We start from the raw sequence: 26,630 nt of genomic DNA, 5'->3' as shown, positions 1-26,630 counted from the left end.
AGAGTGCTTAGAAAGCCAGTGCCTTATCCATTAGGCCAGATGGAAGATGGAAAGATGGAAGATGGAAAAGAATGGCAAACATGGGAAAGGATCCTACTAGGCCAAAATCCAGCAGTTTGTCAAGAGCTTTTCTTGCCTGAAGATGTGTATCCTGACTAGGTGACCTGTTCCACAGGATTTCCATATTTCTCAATCATTTGAGAAGGTGACCTGCACAATGCCTGATGCAAACTCCTCACTAAGGCATCAAAGTTTCAGGAATCACTAAAAACAGATGAGCGTATGCACACTGATTGCAGTCAGGATGTGATGTCAGAGGAGAAGGAAACCTGCTGGAAAAAGGAGAGTGCCCAGGAAACACCCAAGGCAGCAGAAAAACTGCATCACTGTATATAGCTTCTGTAGAAGTGTACGAGGCCACATTTAAACATTTGTGCTTAACTAAGCAAAGATGCTATGAAGTTTTGAACGCTGCAGCAAGTTCGGACTCATCTTGTAAACGGGTTGTGACATCCACCCTACTTGATCATTTGTAACTTCTTTAACTGACCATGTTTATTTATTTATTTTCATCCAGAAGTGCTGAAAACTTGGACTGACTCAATACGAGTTCAAATGAGTGTTTTCTCACATTGATGCACAGATGGCAGAACATGTTGGAGCATTTTATTTACAGGACCTCACAGCTGGTGAAACACAATGTAAGACTAAGCCCACTCCTCAAAGAATTTAAATTGTGACTACAATTGTTTATGCTTTTATATGTAATATCAAACCTAACAGAAGAGGACAGGTTCCTCAGATATCTGTGAGCTACTACACACAGAACATAGCCTCAGCACCCCAGATGGGAATTGAACCCACAATCCCTGGCTTAGAAAGCCAGTGCCTTATCCATTAGGCCACTGGGGCCAGTCAAAACCTGCAGAACGGCTTTTCCGCCGGTTTTTTTGTTTTGTTTTTTTGTCGAAAATTACCTTCTGGCTGTTTGTGATCAACCTTTAGGAGTTACAATGGAAGTCATTTCATGAACTTTATGTATCTTCTCATAAAATGCTTAATTCCTGGAAAAAGGAGAGTGCCCAGGAAACACCCTAAGTAGCAGAAAAACTGGATCACTGAAGGGACTGAATATCGCTTCTGTACAAGATTACGAGGGCACATTTAAACATTTGATCTTAACTATGCAAAGATGCTATGAAGTTTTGAACGCTGCAGCAAGTTCAGACTCATCTTGTAAATGGGTTGTGACATCCACCCTACTTGATCATTTGTATGTCATGACAAGGTGACCTGCACCATGGCTGATGCAAACTCCTCACTAAGGCATCAAAGTTTCAGGAATCACTAAAAACAGATGAGCGTATGCACACTGACTGCAGTCAAGCTGTGAAGGCAGAGGAGTAGGAAACCTGCTAGAACAACGAGAGTGCTTAGAAAGCCAGTGCCTTATCCATTAGGCCACTGGGGCCAGTCGAAACCTCCTGAATGGCTTTTCCGCTGTTTGTTTTTTTGTCGAAAATGACCTTCTGGCTGTTTATGATCAAACTTTAGAAGTTACAATGGAAGTCACTTTGTGAACTTTACGTATCTTCTCATAAAAGGCTTAATTCCTAATAGGACAACAGTCTGTCAGGTACAGAAACATTTTTCCTTTTCCACAGGAATGACAGTGGATGGTACAGGTTTCTCTGCAGAGTAACTGTCAGTCAAACAAGAGGTAGGAAGCTGCAGGTCTGCGGGGAAGATGGAAAAGAATGGCAAAGATGGGAAAGGATCCTACTAGCCCATAATCCATCAATTTGGGCAAGAGGTTTTCGTGCCTGAAGACGTTTATCCTGACAAGGTGACCTGTTCCACAGGATTTCCATAATTCTCACTAAGGCATCAAAGTTTCAGGAATCACTAAAAGCAGGTGAGCGTATGCACACTAACTGCAGTCAAGCTGCGAAGGGAGAGGAGTAGGAAACTTGCTGGAAAAAGGAGAGTGCCCAGGAAACACCCAAGGCAACAGAAAAACTAGATCACTGAAGGGACTGAATAGAGCTTCTGTACAAGTGTACGAAGCCACATTTAAACATTTGTGCTTAACTAGCCAAAGATGCTATTAAGTTTTGTAGGAATTTTGCAGTTGCAGGAATTTCAGACTCATCTTGTAAACAGGTTGACATGCAACCTACTTGATCATTTGTAACTTCTTTAACTGACAATGTTTATTTATTTATTTTCCTCCAGAAGTGCTGAAAACTTGGACTGACTCAATACGAGCTGAAATGACTGTTTTCTCACATTGATACACAGATGGCAGAACATGTTGCAGCATTTTATTTACAGGACCTCACAGCTGGCGAAACACAATCTAACACTAAGCACACTCCTCAAAGCACTTAAACTGATTTGAGATTGGGACTACAATCAATTAGGTTCTCATATATAATTTAAAACCTGATAGAAGACAAGAGGTTCAATCCATTGACATGTTTTGGTTGCTAAACTCAAGATATGCCAGCACCCCAGACAGAACTTGAACCCACAATCCCTGGCTTAGGAGGCCAGTGCCTTATCCATTAGGCCACTGGGGCCAGTCAAAACCTGCTGAATGGCTTTTCCGCCTTTTTTTTTTTTTGTCGAAAATTACCTTCTGGCTGTTTGTGAGCAACCTTTAGGAGTTCTAATGGAAGTCACTTCATGAACTTTACGTATCTTCTCATAAAATGCTTAATTTCTAATAGGACAACAGTCTGTCAGGTACAGAAACAAGAGGTTTTCGTGCCTGAAGATGTGTATCCTGACAAGGTGACCTGTTCCACAGGATTTCAATATTTCTCAATCATTTGACAAGGTGAACTGCACAATGGCTGATGCAAACTCCTCACTAAGGCATCAAAGTTTCAGGAATCACTAAAAACAGATGAGCGTATGCACACTGACTGCAGTCAAGCTGTGAAGGCAGAGGAATAGGAAAACTGCTAGAACAACGAGAGTGGCCAATAAATACCCGAGGCAGAAGAAAAACTGAATCACTGAAGGGACTGAATATAGTTTCTGTACAAGTGTAAGAGGCCACATTTAAACATTTGAGCTTAACTAGCCAAAGATGCTATGAAGTTTTGAACGCTGCAGCAAGTTCGGACTCATTTTGTAAACGGGTTGTGACATACACCCTACTTGATCATTTGTATATCATGACAAGGTGACCTGCACCATGGCTGATGCAATCTCCTCAATAAGGAATCAAAATTTCAGGTATCACTAAAAACCGATCAGCGAATGCACACTGACTGCACTCAAGCTGTGAAGGCAGAGGAGTAGGAAACCTGCTAGAACAACGAGAGTGCTTAGAAAGCCAGTGCCTTATCCATTAGGCCACTGGGGCCAGTCGAAACCTCCTGAATGGCTTTTCCGCCGTTTTTTCTTTTCTTTTCTTTTTTTTTTGACGAAAATGACCTTCTGGCCGTTTATGATCAACCTTTAGGAGTTACAATGGAAGTCACTTCATGAACTTTACGTATCTTCTCATAAAATGCTTAATTCCTAATAGGACAACATTCTGTCAGGTACAGAAACATTTTTCCTTTTCCACAGGAATGACAGTGGATGGTACAGGTTTCTCTGCAGAGTAACTGTCAGTCAAACAGGGGGTAGGAAGCTGCAGGTCTGAGGGGAAGATGGAAAAGAATGGCAAAGATGGGAAAGGATCCTACTAGCCCATAATCCATCAATTTGGGCAAGAGGTTTTCGTGCCTGAAGACGTTTATCCTGACAAGGTGACCTGTTCCACAGGATTTCCATAATTCTCACTAAGGCATCAAAGTTTCAGGAATCACTAAAAGCAGGTGAGCGTATGCACACTGACTGCAGTCAAGCTGTGAAGGCAGAGGAGTAGGAAACTTGCTGGAAAAAGGAGAGTGCCCAGGAAACACCCAAGGCAAAAAAAAACTAGATCACTGAAGGGACTGAATAGAGCTTCTGTACAAGTGTACGAAGCCACATTTAAACATTTGTTCTTAACTAGCCAAAGATGCTATGAAGTTTTGAACGCTGCAGCAAGTTCGGACTCATTTTGTAAACGGGTTGTGACATACACCCTACTTGATCATTTGTATATCATGACAAGGTGACCTGCACCATGGCTGATGCAAACTCCTCAATAAGGAATCAAAATTTCAGGTATCACTAAAAACCGATCAGCGAATGCACACTGACTGCAGTCAAGCTGTGAAGGCAGAGGAGTAGGAAACCTGCTAGAACAACGAGAGTGCTTAGAAAGCCAGTGCCTTATCCATTAGGCCACTGGGGCCAGTCGAAACCTCCTGAATGGCTTTTCCGCCGTTTTTTCTTTACTTTTCTTTTTTTTTGACGAAAATGACCTTCTGGCCGTTTATGATCAACCTTTAGGAGTTACAATGGAAGTCACTTCATGAACTTTACGTATCTTCTCATAAAATGCTTAATTCCTAATAGGACAACATTCTGTCAGGTACAGAAACATTTTTCCTTTTCCACAGGAATGACAGTGGATGGTACAGGTTTCTCTGCAGAGTAACTGTCAGTCAAACAGGGGGTAGGAAGCTGCAGGTCTGAGGGGAAGATGGAAAAGAATGGCAAAGATGGGAAAGGATCCTACTAGCCCATAATCCATCAATTTGGGCAAGAGGTTTTCGTGCCTGAAGACGTTTATGCTGACAAGGTGACCTGTTCCACAGGATTTCCATAATTCTCACTAAGGCATCAAAGTTTCAGGAATCACTAAAAGCAGGTGAGCGTATGCACACTGACTGCAGTCAAGCTGCGAAGGCAGAGGAGTAGGAAACTTGCTGGAAAAAGGAGAGTGCCCAGGAAACACCCAAGGCAACAGAAAAACTAGATCACTGAAGGGACTGAATAGAGCTTCTGTACAAGTGTACGAAGCCACATTTAAACATTTGTGCTTAACTAGCCAAAGACGCTATTAAGTTTTGAAGGAATTTTGCAGTTGCAGGAATTTCAGACTCATCTTGTAAACAGGTTGACATGCAACCTACTTGATCATTTGTAACTTCTTTAACTGACAATGTTTATTTATTTATTTTCATCCAGAAGTGCTGAAAACTTGGACTGACTCAATACGAGCTGAAATGACTGTTTTCTCACATTGATACACAGATGGCAGAACATGTTGCAGCATTTTATTTACAGGACCTCACAGCTGGCGAAACACAATCTAACACTAAGCACACTCCTCAAAGCACTTAAACTGATTTGCGATTGGGACTACAATCGATTAGGTTCTCATATATAATTTAAAACCTGATAGAAGAAAAGAGGTTCAATCCATTGACATGTGTTGGTCGCTAAACTCAAGATATGCCAGCACCCCAGACGGGACTCGAACCCACAATCCCTGGCTTAGGAGGCCAGTGCCTTATCCATTAGGCCACCGGGGCCAGTCAAAACCTGCTGAATGGCTTTTCCGCCGTTTTTTTTTTTGTGTCGAAAATTACCTTCTGGCTGTTTGTGAGCAACCTTTAGGAGTTATAATGGAAGTCACTTCATGAACTTTACGTATCTTCTCATAAAATGCTTAATTTCTAATAGGACAACAGTCTGTCAGGTACAGAAACAAGAGGTTTTCGTGCCTGAAGATGTGTATCCTGACAAGGTGACCTGTTCCACAGGATTTCAATATTTCTCAATCATTTGACAAGGTGAACTGCACAATGGCTGATGCAAACTCCTCACTAAGGCATCAAAGTTTCAGGAATCACTAAAAACAGATGAGCGTATGCACACTGACTGCAGTCAAGCTGTGAAGGCAGAGGAATAGGAAAACTGCTAGAACAACGAGAGTGGCCAATAAATACCCGAGGCAGAAGAAAAACTGAATCACTGAAGGGACTGAATATAGTTTCTGTACAAGTGTACGAGGCCACATTTAAACATTTGAGCTTAACTAGCCAAAGATGCTATGAAGTTTTGAACGCTGCAGCAAGTTCGGACACATTTTGTAAACGGGTTGTGACATACACCCTACTTGATCATTTGTATATCATGACAAGGTGACCTGCACCATGGCTGATGCAAACTCCTCAATAAGGAATCAAAATTTCAGGTATCACTAAAAACCGATCAGCGAATGCACACTGACTGCAGTCAAGCTGTGAAGGCAGAGGAGTAGGAAACCTGCTAGAACAACGAGAGTGCTTAGAAAGCCAGTGCCTTATCCATTAGGCCACTGGGGCCAGTCGAAACCTCCTGAATGGCTTTTCCGCCGTTTTTTCTTTACTTTTCTTTTTTTTGACGAAAATGACCTTCTGGCCGTTTATGATCAACCTTTAGGAGTTACAATGGAAGTCACTTCATGAACTTTACGTATCTTCTCATAAAATGCTTAATTCCTAATAGGACAACATTCTGTCAGGTACAGAAACATTTTTCCTTTTCCACAGGAATGACAGTGGATGGTACAGGTTTCTCTGCAGAGTAACTGTCAGTCAAACAGGGGGTAGGAAGCTGCAGGTCTGAGGGGAAGATGGAAAAGAATGGCAAAGATGGGAAAGGATCCTACTAGCCCATAATCCATCAATTTGGGCAAGAGGTTTTCGTGCCTGAAGACGTTTATCCTGACAAGGTGACCTGTTCCACAGGATTTCCATAATTCTCACTAAGGCATCAAAGTTTCAGGAATCACTAAAAGCAGGTGAGCGTATGCACACTGACTGCAGTCAAGCTGCGAAGGCAGAGGAGTAGGAAACTTGCTGGAAAAAGGAGAGTGCCCAGGAAACACCCAAGGCAACAGAAAAACTAGATCACTGAAGGGACTGAATAGAGCTTCTGTACAAGTGTATGAAGCCACATTTAAACATTTGTGCTTAACTAGCCAAAGATGCTATTAAGTTTTGTAGGAATTTTGCAGTTGCAGGAATTTCAGACTCATCTTGTAAACAGGTTGACATGCAACCTACTTGATCATTTGTAACTTCTTTAACTGACAATGTTTATTTATTTATTTTCCTCCAGAAGTGCTGAAAACTTGGACTGACTCAATACGAGCTGAAATGACTGTTTTCTCACATTGATACACAGATGGCAGAAGATGTTGCAGCATTTTATTTACAGGACCTCACAGCTGGCGAAACACAATCTAACACTAAGCACACTCCTCAAAGCACTTAAACTGATTTGAGATCGGGACTACAATTGATTAGGTTCTCATATATAATTTAAAACCTGATAGAAGACAAGAGGTTCAATCCATTGACATGTGTTGGTCGCTAAACTCAAGATATGCCAGCACCCCAGACGGGACTCGAACCCACAATCCCTGGCTTAGGAAGCCAGTGCCTTATCCATTAGGCCACTGGGGCCAGTCAAAACCTGCTGAATGGCTTTTCCGCCGTTTTTTTTTTTTTGTCGAAAATTACCTTCTGGCTGTTTGTGAGCAACCTTTAGGAGTTATAATGGAAGTCACTTCATGAACTTTACGTATCTTCTCATAAAATGCTTAATTTCTAATAGGACAACAGTCTGTCAGGTACAGAAACAAGAGGTTTTCGTGCCTGAAGATGTGTATCCTGACAAGGTGACCTGTTCCACAGGATTTCAATATTTCTCAATCATTTGACAAGGTGAACTGCACAATGGCTGATGCAAACTCCTCACTAAGGCATCAAAGTTTCAGGAATCACTAAAAACAGATGAGCGTATGCACACTGACTGCAGTCAAGCTGTGAAGGCAGAGGAATAGGAAAACTGCTAGAACAACGAGAGTGGCCAATAAATACCTGAGGCAGAAGAAAAACTGAATCACTGAAGGGACTGAATATAGTTTCTGTACAAGTGTACGAGGCCACATTTAAACATTTGAGCTTAACTAGCCAAAGATGCTATGAAGTTTTGAACGCTGCAGCAAGTTCGGACTCATTTTGTAAACGGGTTGTGACATACACGCTACTTGATCATTTGTATATCATGACAAGGTGACCTGCACCATGGCTGATGCAAACTCCTCAATAAGGAATCAAAATTTCAGGTATCACTAAAAACCGATCAGCGAATGCACACTGACTGCAGTCAAGCTGTGAAGGCAGAGGAGTAGGAAACCTGCTAGAACAACGAGAGTGCTTAGAAAGCCAGTGCCTTATCCATTAGGCCACTGGGGCCAGTCGAAACCTCCTGAATGGCTTTTCCGCCGTTTTTTCTTTTCTTTTCTTTTTTTTTTTGACGAAAATGACCTTCTGGCAGTTTATGATCAACCTTTAGGAGTTACAATGGAAGTCACTTCATGAACTTTACGTATCTTCTCATAAAATGCTTAATTCCTAATAGGACAACATTCTGTCAGGTACAGAAACATTTTTCCTTTTCCACAGGAATGACAGTGGATGGTACAGGTTTCTCTGCAGAGTAACTGTCAGTCAAACAGGGGGTAGGAAGCTGCAGGTCTGAGGGGAAGATGGAAAAGAATGGCAAAGATGGGAAAGGATCCTACTAGCCCATAATCCATCAATTTGGGCAAGAGGTTTTCGTGCCTGAAGACGTTTATCCTGACAAGCTGACCTGTTCCACAGGATTTCCATAATTCTCACTAAGGCATCAAAGTTTCAGGAATCACTAAAAGCAGGTGAGCGTATGCACACTGACTGCAGTCAAGCTGCGAAGGCAGAGGAGTAGGAAACTTGCTGGAAAAAGGAGAGTGCCCAGGAAACACCCAAGGCAACAGAAAAACTAGATCACTGAAGGGACTGAATAGAGCTTCTGTACAAGTGTACGAAGCCACATTTAAACATTTGTGCTTAACTAGCCAAAGATGCTATTAAGTTTTGTAGGAATTTTGCAGTTGCAGGAATTTCAGACTCATCTTGTAAACAGGTTGACATGCAACCTACTTGATCATTTGTAACTTCTTTAACTGACAATGTTTATTTATTTATTTTCCTCCAGAAGTTCTGAAAACTTGGACTGACTCAATACGAGCTGAAATGACTGTTTTCTCACATTGATACACAGATGGCGGAACATGTTGCAGCATTTTATTTAGAGGACCTCACAGCTGGCGAAACACAATCTAACACTAAGCACACTCCTCGAAGCACTTAAACTGATTTGAGATTGGGATTACAATCAATTAGGTTCTCATATATAATTTAAAACCTGATAGAAGACAAGAGGTTCAATCCATTGACATGTGTTGGTCACTAAACTCAAGATATGCCAGCACCCCAGACGGGACTCGAACCCACAATCCCTGGCTTAGGAGGCCAGTGCCTTATCCATTAGGCCACTGGGGCCAGTCAAAACCTCCTGAATGGCTTTTCCGCCGTTTTTTCTTTTCTTTTCTTTTTTTTTTGACGAAAATGACCTTCTGGCAGTTTATGATCAACCTTTAGGAGTTACAATGGAAGTCACTTCATGAACTTTACGTATCTTCTCATAAAATGCTTAATTCCTAATAGGACAACATTCTGTCAGGTACAGAAACATTTTTCCTTTTCCACAGGAATGACAGTGGATGGTACAGGTTTCTCTGCAGAGTAACTGTCAGTCAAACAGGGGGTAGGAAGCTGCAGGTCTGAGGGGAAGATGGAAAAGAATGGCAAAGATGGGAAAGGATCCTACTAGCCCATAATCCATCAATTTGGGCAAGAGGTTTTCGTGCCTGAAGACGTTTATCCTGACAAGGTGACCTGTTCCACAGGATTTCCATAATTCTCACTAAGGCATCAAAGTTTCAGGAATCACTAAAAGCAGGTGAGCGTATGCACACTGACTGCAGTCAAGCTGCGAAGGCAGAGGAGTAGGAAACTTGCTGGAAAAAGGAGAGTGCCCAGGAAACACCCAAGGCAACAGAAAAACTAGATCACTGAAGGGACTGAATAGAGCTTCTGTACAAGTGTACGAAGCCACATTTAAACATTTGTGCTTAACTAGCCAAAGATGCTATTAAGTTTTGTAGGAATTTTGCAGTTGCAGGAATTTCAGACTCATCTTGTAAACAGGTTGACATGCAACCTACTTGATCATTTGTAACTTCTTTAACTGACAATGTTTATTTATTTATTTTCCTCCAGAAGTTCTGAAAACTTGGACTGACTCAATACGAGCTGAAATGACTGTTTTCTCACATTGATACACAGATGGCGGAACATGTTGCAGCATTTTATTTAGAGGACCTCACAGCTGGCGAAACACAATCTAACACTAAGCACACTCCTCGAAGCACTTAAACTGATTTGAGATTGGGATTACAATCAATTAGGTTCTCATATATAATTTAAAACCTGATAGAAGACAAGAGGTTCAATCCATTGACATGTGTTGGTCACTAAACTCAAGATATGCCAGCACCCCAGACGGGACTCGAACCCACAATCCCTGGCTTAGGAGGCCAGTGCCTTATCCATTAGGCCACTGGGGCCAGTCAAAACCTGCTGAATGGCTTTTCCGCCGTTTTTTTTTTTTTGTCGAAAATTACCTTCTGGCTGTTTGTGAGCAACCTTTAGGAGTTATAATGGAAGTCACTTCATGAACTTTACGTATCTTCTCATAAAATGCTTAATTTCTAATAGGACAACAGTCTGTCAGGTACAGAAACAAGAGGTTTTCGTGCCTGAAGATGTGTATCCTGACAAGGTGACCTGTTCCAAAGGATTTCAATATTTCTCAATCATTTGACAAGGTGAACTGCACAATGGCTGATGCAAACTCCTCACTAAGGCATCAAAGTTTCAGGAATCACTAAAAACAGATGAGCGTATGCACACTGACTGCAGTCAAGCTGTGAAGGCAGAGGAATAGGAAAACTGCTAGAACAACGAGAGTGGCCAATAAATACCCGAGGCAGAAGAAAAACTGAATCACTGAAGGGACTGAATATAGTTTCTGTACAAGTGTACGAGGCCACATTTAAACATTTGAGCTTAACTAGCCAAAGATGCTATGAAGTTTTGAACGCTGCAGCAAGTTCGGACTCATTTTGTAAACGGGTTGTGACATACACCCTACTTGATCATTTGTATATCATGACAAGGTGACCTGCACCATGGCTGATGCAAACTCCTCAATAAGGAATCAAAATTTCAGGTATCACTAAAAACCGATCAGCGAATGCACACTGACTGCAGTCAAGCTGTGAAGGCAGAGGAGTAGGAAACCTGCTAGAACAACGAGAGTGCTTAGAAAGCCAGTGCCTTTTCCATTAGTCCACTGGGGCCAGTCGAAACCTCCTGAATGGCTTTTCCGCCGTTTTTTCTTTACTTTTCTTTTTTTTTGACGAAAATGACCTTCTGGACGTTTATGATCAACCTTTAGGAGTTACAATGGAAGTCACTTCATGAACTTTACGTATCTTCTCATAAAATGCTTAATTCCTAATAGGACAACATTCTGTCAGGTACAGAAACATTTTTCCTTTTCCACAGGAATGACAGTGGATGGTACAGGTTTCTCTGCAGAGTAACTGTCAGTCAAACAGGGGGTAGGAAGCTGCAGGTCTGAGGGGAAGATGGAAAAGAATGGCAAAGATGGGAAAGGATCCTACTAGCCCATAATCCATCAATTTGGGCAAGAGGTTTTCGTGCCTGAAGACGTTTATCCTGACATGGTGACCTGTTCCACAGGATTTCCATAATTCTCACTAAGGCATCAAAGTTTCAGGAATCACTAAAAGCAAGTGAGCATATGCACACTGACTGCAGTCAAGCTGCGAAGGCAGAGGAGTAGGAAACTTGCTGGAAAAAGGAGAGTGCCCAGGAAACACCCAAGGCAACAGAAAAACTAGATCACTGAAGGGACTGAATACAGCTTCTGTACACGTGTACGAAGCCACATTTAAACATTTGTGCTTAACTAGCCAAAGATGCTATTAAGTTTTGTAGGAATTTTGCAGTTGCAGGAATTTCAGACTCATCTTGTAAACAGGTTGACATGCAACCTACTTGATCATTTGTAACTTCTTTAACTGACAATGTTTATTTATTTATTTTCCTCCAGAAGTTCTGAAAACTTGGACTGACTCAATACGATCTGAAATGACTGTTTTCTCACATTGATACACAGATGGCAGAACATGTTGCAGCATTTTATTTAGAGGACCTCACAGCTGGCGAAACACAATCTAACACTAAGCACACTCCTCGAAGCACTTAAACTGATTTGAGATTGGGATTACAATCAATTAGGTTCTCATATATAATTTAAAACCTGATAGAAGACAAGAGCTCCAATCCATTGACATGTGTTGGTCACTAAACTCAAGATATGCCAGCACCCCAGATAGGACTCGAACCCACAATCCCTGGCTTAGGAGGCCAGTGCCTTATCCATTAGGCCACTGGGGCCAGTCAAAACCTGCTGAATGGCTTTTCCGCCGTTTTTTTTTTTTTTGTCGAAAATTACCTTCTGGCTGTTTGTGAGCAACCTTTAGGAGTTATAATGGAAGTCACTTCATGAACTTTACGTATCTTCTCATAAAATGCTTAATTTCTAATAGGACAACAGTCTGTCAGGTACAGAAACAAGAGGTTTTCGTGCCTGAAGATGTGTATCCTGACAAGGTGACCTGTTCCACAGGATTTCAATATTTCTCAATCATTTGACAAGGTGAACTGCACAATGGCTGATGCAAACTCCTCACTAAGGCATCAAAGTTTCAGGAATCACTAAAAACAGATGAGCGTATGCACACTGACTGCAGTCAAGCTGTGAAGGCAGAGGAATAGGAAAACTGCTAGAACAACGAGAGTGGCCAATAAATACCCGAGGCAGAAGAAAAACTGAATCACTGAAGGGACTGAATATAGTTTCTGTACAAGTGTACGAGGCCACATTTAAACATTTGAGCTTAACTAGCCAAAGATGCTATGAAGTTTTGAACGCTGCAGCAAGTTCGGACTCATTTTGTAAACGGGTTGTGACATACACGCTACTTGATCATTTGTATATCATGACAAGGTGACCTGCACCATGGCTGATGCAAACTCCTCAATAAGGAATCAAAATTTCAGGTATCACTAAAAACCGATCAGCGAATGCACACTGACTGCAGTCAAGCTGTGAAGGCAGAGGAGTAGGAAACCTGCTAGAACAACGAGAGTGCTTAGAAAGCCAGTGCCTTATCCATTAGGCCACTGGGGCCAGTCGAAACCTCCTGAATGGCTTTTCCGCCGTTTTTTCTTTTCTTTTCTTTTTTTTTTTTGACGAAAATGACCTTCTGGCAGTTTATGATCAACCTTTAGGAGTTACAATGGAAGTCACTTCATGAACTTTACGTATCTTCTCATAAAATGCTTAATTCCTAATAGGACAACATTCTGTCAGGTACAGAAACATTTTTCCTTTTCCACAGGAATGACAGTGGATGGTACAGGTTTCTCTGCAGAGTAACTGTCAGTCAAACAGGGGGTAGGAAGCTGCAGGTCTGAGGGGAAGATGGAAAAGAATGGCAAAGATGGGAAAGGATCCTACTAGCCCATAATCCATCAATTTGGGCAAGAGGTTTTCGTGCCTGAAGACGTTTATCCTGACAAGGTGGCCTGTTCCACAGGATTTCCATAATTCTCACTAAGGCATCAAAGTTTCAGGAATCACTAAAAGCAGGTGAGCGTATGCACACTGACTGCAGTCAAGCTGCGAAGGCAGAGGAGTAGGAAACTTGCTGGAAAAAGGAGAGTGCCCAGGAAACACCCAAGGCAACAGAAAAACTAGATCACTGAAGGGACTGAATAGAGCTTCTGTACAAGTGTACGAAGCCACATTTAAACATTTGTGCTTAACTAGCCAAAGACGCTATTAAGTTTTGTAGGAATTTTGCCCTTGCAGGAATTTCAGACTCATCTTGTAAACAGGTTGACATGCAACCTACTTGATCATTTGTAACTTCTTTAACTGACAATGTTTATTTATTTATTTTCCTCCAGAAGTGCTGAAAACTTGGACTGACTCAATACAAGCTGAAATGACTGTTTTCTCACATTGATACACAGATGCCAGAACATGTTGCAGCATTTTATTTACAGGACCTCACAGCTGGCGAAACACAATCTAACACTAAGCACACTCCTCAAAGCACTTAAACTGATTTGAGATTGGGACTACAATCGATTAGGTTCTCATATATAATTTAAAACCTGATAGAAGACAAGAGGTTCAATCCATTGACATGTGTTGGTCGCTAAACTCAAGATATGCCAGCACCCCAGACGGGACTCGAACCCACAATCCCTGGCTTAGGAGGCCAGTGCCTTATCCATTAGGCCACTGGGGCCAGTCAAAACCTGCTGAATGGCTTTTCCGCCGTTTTTTTTTTTTTGTCGAAAATTACCTTCTGGCTGTTTGTGAGCAACCTTTAGGAGTTATAATGGAAGTCACTTCATGAACTTTACGTATCTTCTCATAAAATGCTTAATTTCTAATAGGACAACAGTCTGTCAGGTACAGAAACAAGAGGTTTTCGTGCCTGAAGATGTGTATCCTGACAAGGTGACCTGTTCCAAAGGATTTCAATATTTCTCAATCATTTGACAAGGTGAACTGCACAATGGCTGATGCAAACTCCTCACTAAGGCATCAAAGTTTCAGGAATCACTAAAAACAGATGAGCGTATGCACACTGACTGCAGTCAAGCTGTGAAGGCAGAGGAATAGGAAAACTGCTAGAACAACGAGAGTGGCCAATAAATACCCGAGGCAGAAGAAAAACTGAATCACTGAAGGGACTGAATATAGTTTCTGTACAAGTGTACGAGGCCACATTTAAACATTTGAGCTTAACTAGCCAAAGATGCTATGAAGTTTTGAACGCTGCAGCAAGTTCGGACTCATTTTGTAAACGGGTTGTGACATACACCCTACTTGATCATTTGTATATCATGACAAGGTGACCTGCACCATGGCTGATGCAAACTCCTCAATAAGGAATCAAAATTTCAGGTATCACTAAAAACCGATCAGCGAATGCACACTGACTGCAGTCAAGCTGTGAAGGCAGAGGAGTAGGAAACCTGCTAGAACAACGAGAGTGCTTAGAAAGCCAGTGCCTTTTCCATTAGTCCACTGGGGCCAGTCGAAACCTCCTGAATGGCTTTTCCGCCGTTTTTTCTTTACTTTTCTTTTTTTTTGACGAAAATGACCTTCTGGCCGTTTATGATCAACCTTTAGGAGTTACAATGGAAGTCACTTCATGAACTTTACGTATCTTCTCATAAAATGCTTAATTCCTAATAGGACAACATTCTGTCAGGTACAGAAACATTTTTCCTTTTCCACAGGAATGACAGTGGATGGTACAGGTTTCTCTGCAGAGTAACTGTCAGTCAAACAGGGGGTAGGAAGCTGCAGGTCTGAGGGGAAGATGGAAAAGAATGGCAAAGATGGGAAAGGATCCTACTAGCCCATAATCCATCAATTTGGGCAAGAGGTTTTCGTGCCTGAAGACGTTTATCCTGACATGGTGACCTGTTCCACAGGATTTCCATAATTCTCACTAAGGCATCAAAGTTTCAGGAATCACTAAAAGCAAGTGAGCATATGCACACTGACTGCAGTCAAGCTGCGAAGGCAGAGGAGTAGGAAACTTGCTGGAAAAAGGAGAGTGCCCAGGAAACACCCAAGGCAACAGAAAAACTAGATCACTGAAGGGACTGAATACAGCTTCTGTACACGTGTACGAAGCCACATTTAAACATTTGTGCTTAACTAGCCAAAGATGCTATTAAGTTTTGTAGGAATTTTGCAGTTGCAGGAATTTCAGACTCATCTTGTAAACAGGTTGACATGCAACCTACTTGATCATTTGTAACTTCTTTAACTGACAATGTTTATTTATTTATTTTCCTCCAGAAGTTCTGAAAACTTGGACTGACTCAATACGATCTGAAATGACTGTTTTCTCACATTGATACACAGATGGCAGAACATGTTGCAGCATTTTATTTAGAGGACCTCACAGCTGGCGAAACACAATCTAACACTAAGCACACTCCTCGAAGCACTTAAACTGATTTGAGATTGGGATTACAATCAATTAGGTTCTCATATATAATTTAAAACCTGATAGAAGACAAGAGCTCCAATCCATTGACATGTGTTGGTCACTAAACTCAAGATATGCCAGCACCCCAGACGGGACTCGAACCCACAATCCCTGGCTTAGGAGGCCAGTGCCTTATCCATTAGGCCACTGGGGCCAGTCAAAACCTGCTGAATGGCTTTTCCGCCGTTTTTTTTTTTGTGTCGAAAATTACCTTCTGGCTGTTTGTGAGCAACCTTTAGGAGTTATAATGGAAGTCACTTCATGAACTTTACGTATCTTCTCATAAAATGCTTAATTTCTAATAGGACAACAGTCTGTCAGGTACAGAAACAAGAGGTTTTCGTGCCTGAAGATGTGTATCCTGACAAGGTGACCTGTTCCACAGGATTTCAATATTTCTCAATCATTTGACAAGGTGAACTGCACAATGGCTGATGCAAACTCCTCACTAAGGCATCACAGTTTCAGGAATCACTAAAAACAGATGAGCGTATGCACACTGACTGCAGTCAAGCTGTGAAGGCAGAGGAATAGGAAAACTGCTAGAACAACGAGAGTGGCCAATAAATACCCGAGGCAGAAGAAAAACTGAATCACTGAAGGGACTGAATATAGTTTCTGTACAAGTGTACGAGGCCACATTTAAACATTTGAGCTTAACTAGCCAAAGATGCTATGAAGTTTTGAACGCTGCAGCAAGTTCGGACTCATTTTGTAAACGGGTTGTGACATACACCCTACTTGATCATTTGTATATCATGACAAGGTGACCTGCACCATGGCTGATGCAAACTCCTCAATAAGGAATCAAAATTTCAGGTATCACTAAAAACCGATCAGCGAATGCACACTGACTGCAGTCAAGCTGTGAAGGCAGAGGAGTAGGAAACCTGCTAGAACAACGAGAGTGCTTAGAAAGCCAGTGCCTTATCCATTAGGCCACTGGGGCCAGTCGAAACCTCCTGAATGGCTTTTCCGCCGTTTTTTCTTTTCTTTTCTTTTTTTTTTGACGAAAATGACCTTCTGGCAGTTTATGATCAACCTTTAGGAGTTACAATGGAAGTCACTTCATGAACTTTACGTATCTTCTCATAAAATGCTTAATTCCTAATAGGACAACATTCTGTCAGGTACAGAAACATTTTTCCTTTTCCACAGGAATGACAGTGGATGGTACAGGTTTCTCTGCAGAGTAACTGTCAGTCAAACAGGGGGTAGGAAGCTGCAGGTCTGAGGGGAAGATGGAAAAGAATGGCAAAGATGGGAAAGGATCCTACTAGCCCATAATCCATCAATTTGGGCAAGAGTTTTTCGTGCCTGAAGACGTTTATCCTGACAAGGTGACCTGTTCCACAGGATTTCCATAATTCTCACTAAGGCATCAAAGTTTCAGGAATCACTAAAAGCAGGTGAGCGTATGCACACTGACTGCAGTCAAGCTGCGAAGGGAGAGGAGTAGGAAACTTGCTGGAAAAAGGAGAGTGCCCAGGAAACACCCAAGGCAACAGAAAAACTAGATCACTGAAGGGACTGAATAGAGCTTCTGTACAAGTGTACGAAGCCACATTTAAACATTTGTGCTTAACTAGCCAAAGACGCTATTAAGTTTTGTAGGAATTTTGCAGTTGCAGGAATTTCAGACTCATCTTGTAAACAGGTTGACATGCAACCTACTTGATCATTTGTAACTTCTTTAACTGACAATGTTTATTTATTTATTTTTGAGCACACTCCTCAAAGCACTTAAACTGATTTGAGATTGGGATTACAATCAATTAGGTTCTCATATATAATTTAAAACCTGATAGAAGACAAGAGGTTCAATCCATTGACATGTGTTGGTCACTAAACTCAAGATATGCCAGCACCCCAGACGGGACTCGAACCCACAATCCCTGGCTTAGGAGGCCAGTGCCTTATCCATTAGGCCACTGGGGCCAGTCAAAACCTGCTGAATGGCTTTTCCGCCGTTTTTTTTTTTGTGTCGAAAATTACCTTCTGGCTGTTTGTGAGCAACCTTTAGGAGTTATAATGGAAGTCACTTCATGAACTTTACGTATCTTCTCATAAAATGCTTAATTTCTAATAGGACAACAGTCTGTCAGGTACAGAAACAAGAGGTTTTCGTGCCTGAAGATGTGTATCCTGACAAGGTGACCTGTTCCACAGGATTTCAATATTTCTCAATCATTTGACAAGGTGAACTGCACAATGGCTGATGCAAACTCCTCACTAAGGCATCACAGTTTCAGGAATCACTAAAAACAGATGAGCGTATGCACACTGACTGCAGTCAAGCTGTGAAGGCAGAGGAATAGGAAAACTGCTAGAACAACGAGAGTGGCCAATAAATACCCGAGGCAGAAGAAAAACTGAATCACTGAAGGGACTGAATATAGTTTCTGTACAAGTGTACGAGGCCACATTTAAACATTTGAGCTTAACTAGCCAAAGATGCTATGAAGTTTTGAACGCTGCAGCAAGTTCGGACTCATTTTGTAAACGGGTTGTGACATACACCCTACTTGATCATTTGTATATCATGACAAGGTGACCTGCACCATGGCTGATGCAAACTCCTCAATAAGGAATCAAAATTTCAGGTATCACTAAAAACCGATCAGCGAATGCACACTGACTGCAGTCAAGCTGTGAAGGCAGAGGAGTAGGAAACCTGCTAGAACAACGAGAGTGCTTAGAAAGCCAGTGCCTTATCCATTAGGCCACTGGGGCCAGTCGAAACCTCCTGAATGGCTTTTCCGCCGTTTTTTCTTTTCTTTTCTTTTTTTTTGACGAAAATGACCTTCTGGCAGTTTATGATCAACCTTTAGGAGTTACAATGGAAGTCACTTCATGAACTTTACGTATCTTCTCATAAAATGCTTAATTCCTAATAGGACAACATTCTGTCAGGTACAGAAACATTTTTCCTTTTCCACAGGAATGACAGTGGATGGTACAGGTTTCTCTGCAGAGTAACTGTCAGTCAAACAGGGGGTAGGAAGCTGCAGGTCTGAGGGGAAGATGGAAAAGAATGGCAAAGATGGGAAAGGATCCTACTAGCCCATAATCCATCAATTTGGGCAAGAGGTTTTCGTGCCTGAAGACGTTTATCCTGACAAGGTGACCTGTTCCACAGGATTTCCATAATTCTCACTAAGGCATCAAAGTTTCAGGAATCACTAAAAGCAGGTGAGCGTATGCACACTGACTGCAGTCAAGCTGCGAAGGCAGAGGAGTAGGAAACTTGCTGGAAAAAGGAGAGTGCCCAGGAAACACCCAAGGCAACAGAAAAACTAGATCACTGAAGGGACTGAATAGAGCTTCTGTACAAGTGTACGAAGCCACATTTAAACATTTGTGCTTAACTAGCCAAAGACGCTATTAAGTTTTGTAGGAATTTTGCAGTTGCAGGAATTTCAGACTCATCTTGTAAACAGGTTGACATGCAACCTACTTGATCATTTGTAACTTCTTTAACTGACAATGTTTATTTATTTATTTTGCACACTCCTCAAAGCACTTAAACTGATTTGAGATTGGGATTACAATCAATTAGGTTCTCATATATAATTTAAAACCTGATAGAAGACAAGAGGTTCAATCCATTGACATGTGTTGGTCACTAAACTCAAGATATGCCAGCACCCCAGACGGGACTCGAACCCACAATCCCTGGCTTAGGAGGCCAGTGCCTTATCCATTAGGCCACTGGGGCCAGTCAAAACCTGCTGAATGGCTTTTCCGCCGTTTTTTTTTTTTGTGTCGAAAATTACCTTCTGGCTGTTTGTGAGCAACCTTTAGGAGTTATAATGGAAGTCACTTCATGAACTTTACGTATCTTCTCATAAAATGCTTAATTTCTAATAGGACAACAGTCTGTCAGGTACAGAAACAAGAGGTTTTCGTGCCTGAAGATGTGTATCCTGACAAGGTGACCTGTTCCACAGGATTTCAATATTTCTCAATCATTTGACAAGGTGAACTGCACAATGGCTGATGCAAACTCCTCACTAAGGCATCACAGTTTCAGGAATCACTAAAAACAGATGAGCGTATGCACACTGACTGCAGTCAAGCTGTGAAGGCAGAGGAATAGGAAAACTGCTAGAACAACGAGAGTGGCCAATAAATACCCGAGGCAGAAGAAAAACTGAATCACTGAAGGGACTGAATATAGTTTCTGTACAAGTGTACGAGGCCACATTTAAACATTTGAGCTTAACTAGCCAAAGATGCTATGAAGTTTTGAACGCTGCAGCAAGTTCGGACTCATTTTGTAAACGGGTTGTGACATACACCCTACTTGATCATTTGTATATCATGACAAGGTGACCTGCACCATGGCTGATGCAAACTCCTCAATAAGGAATCAAAATTTCAGGTATCACTAAAAACCGATCAGCGAATGCACACTGACTGCAGTCAAGCTGTGAAGGCAGAGGAGTAGGAAACCTGCTAGAACAACGAGAGTGCTTAGAAAGCCAGTGCCTTATCCATTAGGCCACTGGGGCCAGTCGAAACCTCCTGAATGGCTTTTCCGCCGTTTTTTCTTTTCTTTTCTTTTTTTTTTGACGAAAATGACCTTCTGGCAGTTTATGATCAACCTTTAGGAGTTACAATGGAAGTCACTTCATGAACTTTACGTATCTTCTCATAAAATGCTTAATTCCTAATAGGACAACATTCTGTCAGGTACAGAAACATTTTTCCTTTTCCACAGGAATGACAGTGGATGGTACAGGTTTCTCTGCAGAGTAACTGTCAGTCAAACAGGGGGTAGGAAGCTGCAGGTCTGAGGGGAAGATGGAAAAGAATGGCAAAGATGGGAAAGGATCCTACTAGCCCATAATCCATCAATTTGGGCAAGAGGTTTTCGTGCCTGAAGACGTTTATCCTGACAAGGTGACCTGTTCCACAGGATTTCCATAATTCTCACTAAGGCATCAAAGTTTCAGGAATCACTAAAAGCAGGTGAGCGTATGCACACTGACTGCAGTCAAGCTGCGAAGGCAGAGGAGTAGGAAACTTGCTGGAAAAAGGAGAGTGCCCAGGAAACACCCAAGGCAACAGAAAAACTAGATCACTGAAGGGACTGAATAGAGCTTCTGTACAAGTGTACGAAGCCACATTTAAACATTTGTGCTTAACTAGCCAAAGACGCTATTAAGTTTTGTAGGAATTTTGCAGTTGCAGGAATTTCAGACTCATCTTGTAAACAGGTTGACATGCAACCTACTTGATCATTTGTAACTTCTTTAACTGACAATGTTTATTTATTTATTTTTGAGCACACTCCTCAAAGCAGCTTAAACTGATTTGAGATTGGGATTACAATCAATTAGGTTCTCATATATAATTTAAAACCTGATAGAAGACAAGAGGTTCAATCCATTGACATGTGTTGGTCACTAAACTCAAGATATGCCAGCACCCCAGACAGGGACTCGAACCCACAATCCCTGGCTTAGGAGGCCAGTGCCTTATCCATTAGGCCACTGGGGCCAGTCAAAACCTGCTGAATGGCTTTTCCGCCGTTTTTTTTTTTGTGTCGAAAATTACCTTCTGGCTGTTTGTGAGCAACCTTTAGGAGTTATAATGGAAGTCACTTCATGAACTTTACGTATCTTCTCATAAAATGCTTAATTTCTAATAGGACAACAGTCTGTCAGGTACAGAAACAAGAGGTTTTCGTGCCTGAAGATGTGTATCCTGACAAGGTGACCTGTTCCACAGGATTTCAATATTTCTCAATCATTTGACAAGGTGAACTGCACAATGGCTGATGCAAACTCCTCACTAAGGCATCACAGTTTCAGGAATCACTAAAAACAGATGAGCGTATGCACACTGACTGCAGTCAAGCTGTGAAGGCAGAGGAATAGGAAAACTGCTAGAACAACGAGAGTGGCCAATAAATACCCGAGGCAGAAGAAAAACTGAATCACTGAAGGGACTGAATATAGTTTCTGTACAAGTGTACGAGGCCACATTTAAACATTTGAGCTTAACTAGCCAAAGATGCTATGAAGTTTTGAACGCTGCAGCAAGTTCGGACTCATTTTGTAAACGGGTTGTGACATACACCCTACTTGATCATTTGTATATCATGACAAGGTGACCTGCACCATGGCTGATGCAAACTCCTCAATAAGGAATCAAAATTTCAGGTATCACTAAAAACCGATCAGCGAATGCACACTGACTGCAGTCAAGCTGTGAAGGCAGAGGAGTAGGAAACCTGCTAGAACAACGAGAGTGCTTAGAAAGCCAGTGCCTTATCCATTAGGCCACTGGGGCCAGTCGAAACCTCCTGAATGGCTTTTCCGCCGTTTTTTCTTTTCTTTTCTTTTTTTTTGACGAAAATGACCTTCTGGCAGTTTATGATCAACCTTTAGGAGTTACAATGGAAGTCACTTCATGAACTTTACGTATCTTCTCATAAAATGCTTAATTCCTAATAGGACAACATTCTGTCAGGTACAGAAACATTTTTCCTTTTCCACAGGAATGACAGTGGATGGTACAGGTTTCTCTGCAGAGTAACTGTCAGTCAAACAGGGGGTAGGAAGCTGCAGGTCTGAGGGGAAGATGGAAAAGAATGGCAAAGATGGGAAAGGATCCTACTAGCCCATAATCCATCAATTTGGGCAAGAGTTTTTCGTGCCTGAAGACGTTTATCCTGACAAGGTGACCTGTTCCACAGGATTTCCATAATTCTCACTAAGGCATCAAAGTTTCAGGAATCACTAAAAGCAGGTGAGCGTATGCACACTGACTGCAGTCAAGCTGCGAAGGCAGAGGAGTAGGAAACTTGCTGGAAAAAGGAGAGTGCCCAGGAAACACCCAAGGCAACAGAAAAACTAGATCACTGAAGGGACTGAATAGAGCTTCTGTACAAGTGTACGAAGCCACATTTAAACATTTGTGCTTAACTAGCCAAAGACGCTATTAAGTTTTGTAGGAATTTTGCAGTTGCAGGAATTTCAGACTCATCTTGTAAACAGGTTGACATGCAACCTACTTGATCATTTGTAACTTCTTTAACTGACAATGTTTATTTATTTATTTTTGAGCACACTCCTCAAAGCACTTAAACTGATTTGAGATTGGGATTACAATCAATTAGGTTCTCATATATAATTTAAAACCTGATAGAAGACAAGAGGTTCAATCCATTGACATGTGTTGGTCACTAAACTCAAGATATGCCAGCACCCCAGACGGGACTCGAACCCACAATCCCTGGCTTAGGAGGCCAGTGCCTTATCCATTAGGCCACTGGGGCCAGTCAAAACCTGCTGAATGGCTTTTCCGCCGTTTTTTTTTTTGTGTCGAAAATTACCTTCTGGCTGTTTGTGAGCAACCTTTAGGAGTTATAATGGAAGTCACTTCATGAACTTTACGTATCTTCTCATAAAATGCTTAATTTCTAATAGGACAACAGTCTGTCAGGTACAGAAACAAGAGGTTTTCGTGCCTGAAGATGTGTATCCTGACAAGGTGACCTGTTCCACAGGATTTCAATATTTCTCAATCATTTGACAAGGTGAACTGCACAATGGCTGATGCAAACTCCTCACTAAGGCATCAAAGTTTCAGGAATCACTAAAAACAGATGAGCGTATGCACACTGACTGCAGTCAAGCTGTGAAGGCAGAGGAATAGGAAAACTGCTAGAACAACGAGAGTGGCCAATAAATACCCGAGGCAGAAGAAAAACTGAATCACTGAAGGGACTGAATATAGTTTCTGTACAAGTGTACGAGGCCACATTTAAACATTTGAGCTTAACTAGCCAAAGATGCTATGAAGTTTTGAACGCTGCAGCAAGTTCGGACTCATTTTGTAAACGGGTTGTGACATACACCCTACTTGATCATTTGTATATCATGACAAGGTGACCTGCACCATGGCTGATGCAAACTCCTCAATAAGGAATCAAAATTTCAGGTATCACTAAAAACCGATCAGCGAATGCACACTGACTGCAGTCAAGCTGTGAAGGCAGAGGAGTAGGAAACCTGCTAGAACAACGAGAGTGCTTAGAAAGCCAGTGCCTTATCCATTAGGCCACTGGGGCCAGTCGAAACCTCCTGAATGGCTTTTCCGCCGTTTTTTCTTTTCTTTTCTTTTTTTTTTGACGAAAATGACCTTCTGGCAGTTTATGATCAACCTTTAGGAGTTACAATGGAAGTCACTTCATGAACTTTACGTATCTTCTCATAAAATGCTTAATTCCTAATAGGACAACATTCTGTCAGGTACAGAAACATTTTTCCTTTTCCACAGGAATGACAGTGGATGGTACAGGTTTCTCTGCAGAGTAACTGTCAGTCAAACAGGGGGTAGGAAGCTGCAGGTCTGAGGGGAAGATGGAAAAGAATGGCAAAGATGGGAAAGGATCCTACTAGCCCATAATCCATCAATTTGGGCAAGAGTTTTTCGTGCCTGAAGACGTTTATCCTGACAAGGTGACCTGTTCCACAGGATTTCCATAATTCTCACTAAGGCATCAAAGTTTCAGGAATCACTAAAAGCAGGTGAGCGTATGCACACTGACTGCAGTCAAGCTGCGAAGGCAGAGGAGTAGGAAACTTGCTGGAAAAAGGAGAGTGCCCAGGAAACACCCAAGGCAACAGAAAAACTAGATCACTGAAGGGACTGAATAGAGCTTCTGTACAAGTGTACGAAGCCACATTTAAACATTTGTGCTTAACTAGCCAAAGACGCTATTAAGTTTTGTAGGAATTTTGCAGTTGCAGGAATTTCAGACTCATCTTGTAAACAGGTTGACATGCAACCTACTTGATCATTTGTAACTTCTTTAACTGACAATGTTTATTTATTTATTTTTGAGCACACTCCTCAAAGCGCTTAAACTGATTTGAGATTGGGATTACAATCAATTAGGTTCTCATATATAATTTAAAACCTGATAGAAGACAAGAGGTTCAATCCATTGACATGTGTTGGTCACTAAACTCAAGATATGCCAGCACCCCAGACAGGACTCGAACCCACAATCCCTGGCTTAGGAGGCCAGTGCCTTATCCATTAGGCCACTGGGGCCAGTCAAAACCTGCTGAATGGCTTTTCCGCCGTTTTTTTTTTTGTGTCGAAAATTACCTTCTGGCTGTTTGTGAGCAACCTTTAGGAGTTATAATGGAAGTCACTTCATGAACTTTACGTATCTTCTCATAAAATGCTTAATTTCTAATAGGACAACAGTCTGTCAGGTACAGAAACAAGAGGTTTTCGTGCCTGAAGATGTGTATCCTGACAAGGTGACCTGTTCCACAGGATTTCAATATTTCTCAATCATTTGACAAGGTGAACTGCACAATGGCTGATGCAAACTCCTCACTAAGGCATCACAGTTTCAGGAATCACTAAAAACAGATGAGCGTATGCACACTGACTGCAGTCAAGCTGTGAAGGCAGAGGAATAGGAAAACTGCTAGAACAACGAGAGTGGCCAATAAATACCCGAGGCAGAAGAAAAACTGAATCACTGAAGGGACTGAATATAGTTTCTGTACAAGTGTACGAGGCCACATTTAAACATTTGAGCTTAACTAGCCAAAGATGCTATGAAGTTTTGAACGCTGCAGCAAGTTCGGACTCATTTTGTAAACGGGTTGTGACATACACCCTACTTGATCATTTGTATATCATGACAAGGTGACCTGCACCATGGCTGATGCAAACTCCTCAATAAGGAATCAAAATTTCAGGTATCACTAAAAACCGATCAGCGAATGCACACTGACTGCAGTCAAGCTGTGAAGGCAGAGGAGTAGGAAACCTGCTAGAACAACGAGAGTGCTTAGAAAGCCAGTGCCTTATCCATTAGGCCACTGGGGCCAGTCGAAACCTCCTGAATGGCTTTTCCGCCGTTTTTTCTTTTCTTTTCTTTTTTTTTTGACGAAAATGACCTTCTGGCAGTTTATGATCAACCTTTAGGAGTTACAATGGAAGTCACTTCATGAACTTTACGTATCTTCTCATAAAATGCTTAATTCCTAATAGGACAACATTCTGTCAGGTACAGAAACATTTTTCCTTTTCCACAGGAATGACAGTGGATGGTACAGGTTTCTCTGCAGAGTAACTGTCAGTCAAACAGGGGGTAGGAAGCTGCAGGTCTGAGGGGAAGATGGAAAAGAATGGCAAAGATGGGAAAGGATCCTACTAGCCCATAATCCATCAATTTGGGCAAGAGGTTTTCGTGCCTGAAGACGTTTATCCTGACAAGGTGACCTGTTCCACAGGATTTCCATAATTCTCACTAAGGCATCAAAGTTTCAGGAATCACTAAAAGCAGGTGAGCGTATGCACACTGACTGCAGTCAAGCTGCGAAGGCAGAGGAGTAGGAAACTTGCTGGAAAAAGGAGAGTGCCCAGGAAACACCCAAGGCAACAGAAAAACTAGATCACTGAAGGGACTGAATAGAGCTTCTGTACAAGTGTACGAAGCCACATTTAAACATTTGTGCTTAACTAGCCAAAGACGCTATTAAGTTTTGTAGGAATTTTGCAGTTGCAGGAATTTCAGACTCATCTTGTAAACAGGTTGACATGCAACCTACTTGATCATTTGTAACTTCTTTAACTGACA

The 26,630-nt window shown here is 41.8% G+C and overlaps 13 non-coding genes across 13 annotated transcripts; all 13 read right to left on the bottom strand.

Annotated features, from left to right (window-relative positions):
- Window positions 1-839: 839 nt before the first annotated feature.
- On the bottom strand, window positions 840-912 carry trnar-ucu. The gene has a single exon. It is a non-coding gene; the product is annotated as a tRNA-Arg (tRNA).
- Window positions 913-5,353: 4,441 nt separating this feature from the next.
- trnar-ccu lies at window positions 5,354-5,426 on the bottom strand. Its single transcript has one exon. It is a non-coding gene; the product is annotated as a tRNA-Arg (tRNA).
- Window positions 5,427-7,273: 1,847 nt separating this feature from the next.
- Window positions 7,274-7,346, bottom strand: trnar-ccu. Its single transcript has one exon. It is a non-coding gene; the product is annotated as a tRNA-Arg (tRNA).
- Window positions 7,347-9,196: 1,850 nt separating this feature from the next.
- On the bottom strand, window positions 9,197-9,269 carry trnar-ccu. The gene has a single exon. It is a non-coding gene; the product is annotated as a tRNA-Arg (tRNA).
- Window positions 9,270-10,323: 1,054 nt separating this feature from the next.
- trnar-ccu lies at window positions 10,324-10,396 on the bottom strand. The gene has a single exon. It is a non-coding gene; the product is annotated as a tRNA-Arg (tRNA).
- Window positions 10,397-12,244: 1,848 nt separating this feature from the next.
- On the bottom strand, window positions 12,245-12,317 carry trnar-ccu. The gene has a single exon. It is a non-coding gene; the product is annotated as a tRNA-Arg (tRNA).
- Window positions 12,318-14,169: 1,852 nt separating this feature from the next.
- trnar-ccu lies at window positions 14,170-14,242 on the bottom strand. Its single transcript has one exon. It is a non-coding gene; the product is annotated as a tRNA-Arg (tRNA).
- Window positions 14,243-16,090: 1,848 nt separating this feature from the next.
- Window positions 16,091-16,163, bottom strand: trnar-ccu. Its single transcript has one exon. It is a non-coding gene; the product is annotated as a tRNA-Arg (tRNA).
- Window positions 16,164-17,874: 1,711 nt separating this feature from the next.
- trnar-ccu lies at window positions 17,875-17,947 on the bottom strand. Its single transcript has one exon. It is a non-coding gene; the product is annotated as a tRNA-Arg (tRNA).
- A 1,707-nt stretch (window positions 17,948-19,654) lies between these two features.
- On the bottom strand, window positions 19,655-19,727 carry trnar-ccu. Its single transcript has one exon. It is a non-coding gene; the product is annotated as a tRNA-Arg (tRNA).
- Window positions 19,728-21,440: 1,713 nt separating this feature from the next.
- trnar-ccu lies at window positions 21,441-21,514 on the bottom strand. Its single transcript has one exon. It is a non-coding gene; the product is annotated as a tRNA-Arg (tRNA).
- Window positions 21,515-23,224: 1,710 nt separating this feature from the next.
- Window positions 23,225-23,297, bottom strand: trnar-ccu. Its single transcript has one exon. It is a non-coding gene; the product is annotated as a tRNA-Arg (tRNA).
- A 1,711-nt stretch (window positions 23,298-25,008) lies between these two features.
- trnar-ccu lies at window positions 25,009-25,081 on the bottom strand. Its single transcript has one exon. It is a non-coding gene; the product is annotated as a tRNA-Arg (tRNA).
- Between the last annotated feature and the right edge of the window lie 1,549 nt (window positions 25,082-26,630).

This window comes from Electrophorus electricus, chromosome 17, assembly GCF_013358815.1.
Source record: "Electrophorus electricus isolate fEleEle1 chromosome 17, fEleEle1.pri, whole genome shotgun sequence".
Taxonomy (NCBI): Eukaryota; Metazoa; Chordata; class Actinopteri; order Gymnotiformes; family Gymnotidae; genus Electrophorus; species Electrophorus electricus.
The sequence above is the reverse complement of the archived record's forward strand: the minus strand, read 5'-3'. Positions and strand labels throughout refer to the sequence as shown.